The sequence below is a fragment of the Gobio gobio genome (genome assembly GCF_949357685.1).
Source record: "Gobio gobio genome assembly, chromosome: 16".
NCBI lineage: Eukaryota > Metazoa > Chordata > Actinopteri > Cypriniformes > Gobionidae > Gobio > Gobio gobio.
Window position 1 is genome coordinate 31,261,176 of NC_137109.1, and position 9,760 is coordinate 31,270,935.

Consider the following 9,760-nt stretch of genomic DNA (forward strand, 5'->3'; position numbering starts at 1 on the left):
TTTTAATGAGAGAATGACTGGGAGTGAGAGATAAGGAAAGTTCAGACTAAGAGGCCCTTGGTGGGATTAGAATAATCATCAAAACTGCCATGTCTTTAAAAAATCCACAATAGGAAGTGGCAGCCCAGCACTTTCCCCTCTCTGCAGCCAACCTATTTGCATTCCAGTGCAATGGTCCAGTGGATGCTCGTGAATATAGAATTTGTTCTCTTGTTAAAGACCCACCAGGCCATAGATTGAGGCAGGAAAATGAAAACTGTGCCTGCAAAGGAAAGAAACTTAAATATCACAATTGTGAGAAAAGACTGTGAGACAAGATTGTCAGTTTAGTCGTGTAACCCGTATTTAATTCACCTTTATGATGAGCTGATTTAGTATGCCTTTTGTAGAATGCTTTCTCAGAAATATAAAGGACTGCCACATTATATGACTATTATATTCGCAAATATGTCCTATTTATTGGGCAAATACACAATTTTCCAGGTGACATACGTTGTTGAAGTGTATTGGAAATAAACCCATTCAGAGGAAACCTGCTTTTTACATTCAAAGAGGGGAAAAGAAATAACAAAAGAAATATCACTCAAATGGTCATCATGCTGAGTTGAACAAAAGTAATACAACACTGCAATCTCTTTACTTTTAAAAGCTCTTTACTTTTCAGGTAAATTGGCAAAAGGCAAGTGCTGTCTGTTTCCAATTATTTATTTTTACCTTTACCATTTGCTGATGGCGATCACACCTTCATAGGGCAGGTGCACTTCTGCCAGTTCAGAAAATCAGGTCTGAACATGTCGACTGAGAATGAGATACTGGTCTGTGTAGATCAAGAGCAGCCAATGGCAGTGACCTCACTGAACATGTGCTCGCTTCTCATTGCTCATGTTTCATTTTTTGAAAGCTAATGCTTTTAAATGATTTTCAGGTATCAAGAAGTGGAAAAGCTTGTTCTGCTGTCTTAGATGTGCTCCTCAAAACCTCAGAGGACACTGGGTTGTTGCTCATTTTGGAAAAGATTCCCAGAGAGATTTCTAATGGAGTCCTTTTTTTAGGACCCAAGCTGCGAGTCATTCAGTCATTGGACCACTGTCTATTTACACCCGATTGACAGAATGTTTTGAATCCAGTAAATCAATTGAAATGATTATCCAGCCATAGTTTTTCCATTGTTCATTTCTGCAGAACCACACAAAAATCATCTCAGATAATTTGGAAGTGTTTCAGAGCACATCTTGGTGACAAGCCCAACCTTCAGTGAAAAAGGATTATGTTTCTCTGCCGTAAAGCATTCTGACATTCAGAATGATATTAAACTTCAATGGACTCAGATCAAGGTTCACGGATCATTCTTGCAGGCACTGAATCCATTATTCAAGGTTAGAGATGCTGTTTACTGAAATGAAAATGAGCTGCATCTATTATACATTCACATTACACTCAAAACACAAGTGGTGCTTTCTGTTTGTAAGAAGTAATGTACGGTTTGACAATACAAAGATGCTACCAGGAAATTGCATATGAGATAGAACTGCACTGCATTTACATTGCTCTCAGGATACTAATTATGAAACAGTGTTCACCAGTGATCTTGTATATATGCACTGATGCTCAGAAGAGGGATAGTTCACCTAAAAAGGAAAAATAATATCATTATTTACTCACCCTCATGCTTTTACAAACCTCTAAGATGTTATTTGCTTCTGTGGAACATAAAGGAGACATTTTGAAGAATTGTTACAAAGTTCTTGCTATACAACAAGGTCCTTCAACTTCACAACCAAACTTGCAAATGACAGAAAGGTTAAAGTGGGTGGGTTTAGTACCAAAGTCTGCAGGACACTGTCCTTCCTGGACTGGAGTGAAAGAGCTCTACCATACAATGACAGTTCATAGTGACCAACTGTAAAACTACACAAATCAACATTAAAAGTGGACCATACAAGTTATGCACTTTATTCTATAAGTCTTCTGAAGGCATGTGATTGATCTGAATGGCAGTAAAAGGCGCAAAGCCTTTGTGTGTGTGAAAATCAGTCAGAAAAGCCAGCAATTTTACTACATTTTAAAGGGACCTATTATGCTCCTTTTTACAAAATCGCCACAGAGTGTGTGTGTGTGAAGTTTCAGCTCAAAATACCCTACAGATAATCTTTTATAGCATTTTAAATTTGCTATAAAATATGTAAATGTTTTTGGGGGGTGAGCGAAAACGTGCCATTTTTTGTGTGTCCCTTTAAATGCAAATGAGCTGGTATTCCTGGCCCCCTTTCAAGAAGAGGGCGGAGCTTCAAGAGCTTCATGCTCCAGCATACTGGCAACAACAAAACAGGACAAGTGATAGAAATTATAAGTAGCGAGATCAGCCTTATATGTTCAGTCGTCTGTCACCTGACTGTACTGTGCAAAATTAATGAGCGTTTATGAATTATGCAGATGGTGAGTATGGCGGGATAAAAATAGTGACATAGCTTTGGTCTCCGGGGCTTCTCCCTACAATGACGTTGCTGTAGGGGGAATCAGAATCCACACGTTTGAAGAGACTGCTTTTGATTTATGGGAATGAAAAAAAATGAGAGAGTGAATTTTTGCCATTATAGGCTGGTTGTTCTCACACACTGCGGACCAACATCAGTGTTCAAACACCTTATAAAAGTGAATTAAAGTCGCTATGAAAGTGGCTTTTCTTCCACATTGTGACACATCGAAGTGTAATGTATTATCAAAAAAGGAAAAAAATGTAGGGCAGGGACTTGGTTCTGTCCATTGGAAATCAACTGATTTTTGAGATGTTGCCATTGTACTAAAAAATAAGTAGGCTAGATAGTGGAGGGACGGTGAGACAAAATTACATTTTGTTTAAACATTACAACAGGGGTGTCCAAACCCGGTCCTGTAGGGCCACTGTCCTGCAGAGTTTAGCTCCAGTTTGCCTCAACACACCTGCCTGGAACTTTCTAGTATGCCCACTAAGACCTTGATTAGCTGGTTCAGATGTGTTTAATTGGGGTTGGAGCTAAACTCTGCTGGACAGTGGCCCTCAGAAAATAGCACAAGTTGTATGTAGCAGTTTTATGTTTGCAACAGTTTTCATTTTTGGGTGAACTATTTCTTTAAAATTGTAACTTAGTAGAAGTGCCTCAAACAAACTCTAGCTGTGACAATCAGAATAAATAAAAACTGCCTTCAAGTGGCAGGCATATCCTGCTGTTCTTTCCGTGTGATGTCCCTGTAGTCTGGCTTGTAACAGACTGGAGGTCAGCTGGGACTGTCCTGCTTGGCTGTTACTGCTCCCCTCTCAACAGTGACAACCAAGGCTCCAGTGTGACTCTGTAATCCGTTCATCCGTCATCCCGTCTCGCTCCATGTGCACCACCATACATCTCTCTGCTCTCTGCGTTACTCATTTAGCTTCACCATCCATCTTACACTGGCAACTTTCTACATCTAGGACTACGCCCAACAACACAACTGTCCGATTCACCCATGGTAGACAGAGCGGGGTGACCCTTCATTTTAACTTTTGATTCACCGCATATAGCGTTGAGTGATTTCCCTCTCAGAGAGGAGATTTGGATGAGATCAAAGGCTGTGCATTAATGTGGCTGGGATGAAACAGTGAATGGTGCCTTTGTAAGAGAGAAGGGAAATCATGAGCGCATTAGCGCGATTCGTACGCATCACCCGTGGCGGTGCAAGAGAGGAGGCAGGGGATCTATCTTTGTCACTGCACTGATGAGTGTGCGTGATTAACAGGCCTCCGCTCTCTGCACAGACCGCAGAACAGTGGGAGCAGCTGATGAGCCAACTCACAAATACAATGCTCTTTTCTCTCTCCCTCGTGTTCTCTTCTTTCACATGTGTACGTACGCATGCCCGCTCTCTCTTTTGGTCTGTCATTCCATCGCTCCCACTCATGTCTGCCCCCTTGTAATAAACAAATAAAAACAAATCACACCTATTACAGAAACCCCTCGTCATAGAAAAATAAATGCAGTGTTTCAGATTTTAATTCCCCCCAAAAATTAAAACTGGACTACAATAAACAGGAATACCCTTTTCCTAATTATTATGCAAATGACATATAAGTAGGATTTCAGTTCAATAAACATTCAAATTTTAGTTTTTCAAAGTAAGTGTTTGTTAAAAGGGTCATGAACTGGCTTTTTTTATTTTTGTATACTGTTGTCTGGGGTCAACTTATGACGTTTGCGTGGTTTTTACATTGAAAAACATCATAATGAATAAGTAATAGGCTATTTTCTGCCTTGGTTTTTGAGGCTCTCTGAAGAAAAGCTCGGTTTTGATGGGTGTGCCGCACTGAAGACTTGGAAGTAAACGCCCACGGCTAGGATTGGATAAGATTTGCATATTTAATGAGCTGCAGCTCCCCTCAGTACATGTGGGGATTGTTTTGAAAGCGTCTGGGGAATGCCTCACAGGACTCACGAAATGCCTTTATCAAACAAACACAATGATTCATCTCTCATCCACCCGCGATTGATTGGAATGTTATTTTTTTATTACTTGGCCGGTCCGATCAGTGAATATAACCGTAAACCCCACACACACACACACACACACACACACACACACACACACACACACACACACACACACACACACACACACACACACACACACACACACACACACACACACACACACACACACACACACACACACACACACACACACACACACACACACACACACACACACACACACACACACACACACACACACACACACACACACACACACACACACACACACACACACACACACACACACACACACACCATAGCTGTCATTTTAATACAATTACATTTTTGACAGACATTTTCCTTAATAAACTTTTATCTGACTGAATTCTCTTGTGCTGTAAATTACTCTCAAATCTTATGCTAGTTTGATAATCTCAATTCAGTGTTTACACAATATTAGTTGTTTAAATGCCTTTTGCATAACATTGCAACATTTCATGGTTTTCATCTTCAGAAAAATCTTTCTTTCTCGCCATATTGCATGAGAACTGTGACTTGCTTAATAATGTGGAACAACCTCTTTAAGTAGCGTTTCCATTTACCTAAATAAACCTGGCAAACTATTTAACAAACCGGTCTGAGATTGATACCAGTTATCTAAAAAGATATGAAGAAATAAAACAAAGAAACACTTTCTTTGAACAACTAAAATCTGAATGTTTATTGAACTGAAATCCTATGGTATGTCACTTGCATAATAATGTGGAACATTGTGTAGATGCTATGAAGTGTCAAAAGTGTCAAAATCACAATAAAATGTATCTATATTACAGTACAAGCCTTAATCATATGATTAGGAAAGCCCATTTCTCCACAGAAGAAATGGTCTATGTCATTATGAGATAAATTGTGACATTAGAAATATAACATAAACATATAACATAAAAAGTAAAAAAAGTCCTAATTATGGCAAACATCTCAGTATGTCATAATTTCAAATATTTATGTCACAATTATAATTTAGTATCTAATCATTTTGACTAGTCTTATGTAGTAGAAATGGGCTTCTCACAGACTCAACAATCCAGTCAGTTAATGGCTTACTGTAGAGGAACATTATCAGTGTATTTTCTCACAAAAAGTTAGAAGCCTTCGACTTATAATTTTACAGTGCTTTTGCTTTAAATTTAAAGCTTCTAACCCATGTAATTGCATGGAAAAGAGCATGGAGTATGACATGATCTAAGGGGAGATGACTTCATGTTTCATGTATGTTTGCTTCCTCAGACCACGTTCATCCATCCACCATGTACCGTGTTGCCCCGAGCCATTCTCTCTCAATGATGTGATGGTAGTGTCAGATCAGTCCCCAATCAAATATTCTGCCCCCTTTACTATTCATGATTAATATCAATCTCGGAGTTGAAAAGCTTATAGGCAGAAGACGGCATGTCACTTGAGATATCCTTTGCTTGTATTTTTCATACTACATCACTGCTGGTAATACATCCATGCATGTTTGTGTCTGTATTTTATTGCAAATCTGGATGTGATGCCGGATGGTCTGAGACCCTCTGCTCGGCTGTGACTGACTCGGCTATGACTGGATTGTGCAGCCAAAAATAAGAGAGATAGATTGATGGGAAATAAATAATACAATTCACAGGGAGGAGTGTATGAGAAAATAGCAAATAAAGGAAAAGAAAGAGCGTGGGATTGAAGCACAGTGGCAGGTGTCATGGATCCTCTCATGGCGTCTTACACACCCACACCGTGTCTTCATTATGTATGCTGTTCATGCCCACACAATCACACACGTTACAATGCCACAGTCACAGTGTGAGCAATCAAACAGCTCAGGCTATCGGGAAGCATACTGCTTTTTTGGACTGCCTTAAAATTGAAGTTTTCTTTTAAACTGGATGCTTTTCAAGTCTTTTTGATGAGATGATGTCAAAGAAGTTATTGCAGTATGCAGGAGCCCAGATTAAGAATATTTGTACATCAGTCAGTTCCGGTCCTTCAATCTGATTGGCTGAGCAGCGTTCCAAGTGTGACTTTACACTGTTTGTGTCACTTCATTTGTCTGTGTTTGCAAGAGAAATGGACTGTCCGTGTATTAGTAGCGGGACTTTTCAGTGACAGGTGAACTATTAACTTACTATTAACTAATTGTTAAGTAATATGTCATTGTGGTTAGTAATATATGTCATTGTGGTTATGGCTTTTTAATCCATTTTGAATTAGTTAATAGTCATGTGCCTCAACAAGTAAAGTCATAACATATTGATACCTTTGCAAATCATTAGCTAATGATTAATTAAAGCAGACAACTGGAAGTTGAAATGCATGGCTTCAACCATTGTGGTAATTAACATAAAGAATTTACACTATTAGTTAATATAATATGTTATTAGGGAATTAATACAAAATGACACATTTAACTAATAAAAATGTAATGATTACTTAATCTATTAATCATATAGAATCTTCATTAGTTGCTGATGCAGTAATCATTAATAAATGGTTTAGTTCTTCATGAGTCATACATTAACTCATGATTATCTGTGCAGTAATTAAGCATGAATTAATGCAAATTAGTGCACATGTATTTTAAAGTTTTACCAGAATGTCTTTATCTAGCTATCTTATCTTATTATATCTTTATCTAAATGTGGTTAAAATAGTGCAGAGGATTGTGGGGAATCCACTTCTAGATCTGGACTTGTATGCAGAACGCCTCCAGACGAAGGCCAGAAACATTGCCGTAGATCACACCCATGCACCCAGGACTGTTTGTTCTTCAGGGCGGAGATACAGGACTATGAAAACACTCACGAACAGACTGAGAAACAGCTTTGCTGAATTTGGATCCACATAATACTCGGGTCCCACTTTATATTAGGTGGCCTTAACTATGTACTTACGAAAATAATTACAATGTACATATTTTGTTCATATTGTATTGCAAAACACTTTTGCTGATATTGAGGTGGGATACGGGTAAAGTTAGGGACAGGTGTGGTGGTATGGGTAAGTTTAAGGGTAGGGTTAGGTGTAAGGGAAGTGTCAACAGTGTAAATATAAATGTAACTACATAAATTAATTACAGATGTAATTACATACAGGTATTTTTTTAAATGTAAGTACAATGTAAAAACATGTATGTACACAATAAGTGCATTCAAAATTATAAATTTAAATGTTAGTACATAGTAGTTAAGGCCACCTATATAAAGTGGGTCCACTAATCGTATTACCTTTGTCATATCTTTCTATGGCAGAAAAAGTAAGAGTATATATACTATAGTATGTGGTTCTGAACTCAGCACTTCTTTCCGAGAGCTTTGACCTCCATTACAAGCCCTCCATATACAGAAAAGACACAAGTCTTTAAGAGTGAGCCAGGGGTGTTTCTAGGATTTTCATTTTAGGAGGGCTCAGCCCCCAGTGAGGGTATGAAAAAAAAATCGTAACACTTTAGTTTAGGGTCCAATTCTCACTATTAACTAGTAGCTTATTAGTATGAATATTAGGATATTGGCTGTTTATTATTACTTATAAAGCAAATATTAACACCTTATTCTGCATGACAATATTGTACATCCCTTATACAGTGTAGGCAGGTTTATAATCACTGAGATCCCAAATGTGAGGTAGTTAGGGGGGTTCGGGGGCTTGCTCCCCCGAGAAAATTGTTATTTCCATGATCTACATGTATTTTAAGATGTTCTGAACGCCAACAAATTAGATAACAATAGCTTGAAAACCATGTCAGTGGGCAGATATGACTGATAAAGTTTTTCCATTTTTGTCAGTGAAGACAGTAAACATATGTTTAACTGATATTGATATGTTTTATGAATATTTTTTGTAGACACGTTAATTTACTGAAGGCTAACAGGAAAGCTAGGTAACTAAATTTATTAAATTAATTCACAATATGCACACATTCATTACTTATCTTATGCCCAATACAGGCTAAAAAAAGCTGATCTTTTTTATTTACTGACTGCTATTTTGGAATTATATGAATTTACAATATGCGCACATTCATTACTATTAATCTTATGCCTAATCTGAAGAAAACGGTTTTGTTAATATTTCTTGTTTGTTAATTATATTATAAATGACAGTACATAGGCCTATTTCAATTAAAAATGGCGAAATTAGACAAAAGTTTTTTAATTTGCCTCAATATTTTCGTCATCTGTTTAACATTTCTGGCTTAAAGAAGCAGCTGTCAAATATGAAGCGTTTAGTTTAGCTACATATCTCGCACTTGACGTCGAGTCCTGCTGCTAAGATTCGCGCTCAGCCTTCAGCAGCATCTGTGCGTACATAAAGCCCGCCTACTCAGATTTTATTGGTTTTCTCAAATATATTTTTTTAGGGGGTCTGGGCAGAAGTTTAGGGGGGGCTGAAGCCCCCCTAAAAAGGGCCTAGTGATGCCCATGGAGTGAGCCATTGATTCATTGTATGTAATGTTTTCACTACTAAAGCATAACAATACCAGAATATGTTTGCAGATATTTAAGAAACATTCTAAGTTCACATACTTGTTTCTCTGAAAAACAATGCTACAGCAGTTCCCTTTCGTTCAGTCACTACGACGTAACGTTAGTGACTAACGAATGGGGGTTTCGCTTAGAAGCCTATCAACTTCGAGTTTAGAGAAAACGCCCAATGGCGTGCCAATGCCATGGGCATGCGGAATTTGCATACGTAACTCCGCCTCACTGCGTGAGTATATAAGGAAGTACGAGGCAATATCGCATTATGTTTCTGCTTTCGGAGCCAAGAGTACCTACCTCTTCACTCCTACAGCCTTCTGAGACTCTGTCAGCTTCTTCGAGACGAGCAGCTTTCCAGTCGGTGTTGGTGTGACGGCGCGTTCCAGTGATCGCATACTTCCTGCCTGCTGATCTGTGCAGTGGTCCGCCTGACAGCTGGTGTGTGTTTCCCTGGGCGCTTCGGCATCGACTGCAAAGTTTCCTCTCACAAAAGAGCTTGCACGTGACACGTCCTTTTCAGGATGTTTCGTCCGTGCACTTCTGGGTGCGGTAGATCGCTTTTTTCTTTTGACGGGCACGAGCGCTGCGTGACGTGTTTGGGCTTTCAGCACGCTCAGGCAGCGCTTGTGGATGACTCATGTTCCCTCTGCGGGAACCTGGCCATCTCTGTGCTTCGATCTAGACTCCGTGAATTCCGTGCTGATGCCGGAACGAGAGTCCCCTCCGCCAGCCCCCAATCTGCGGTCTCCTCTGGAGGCGGCA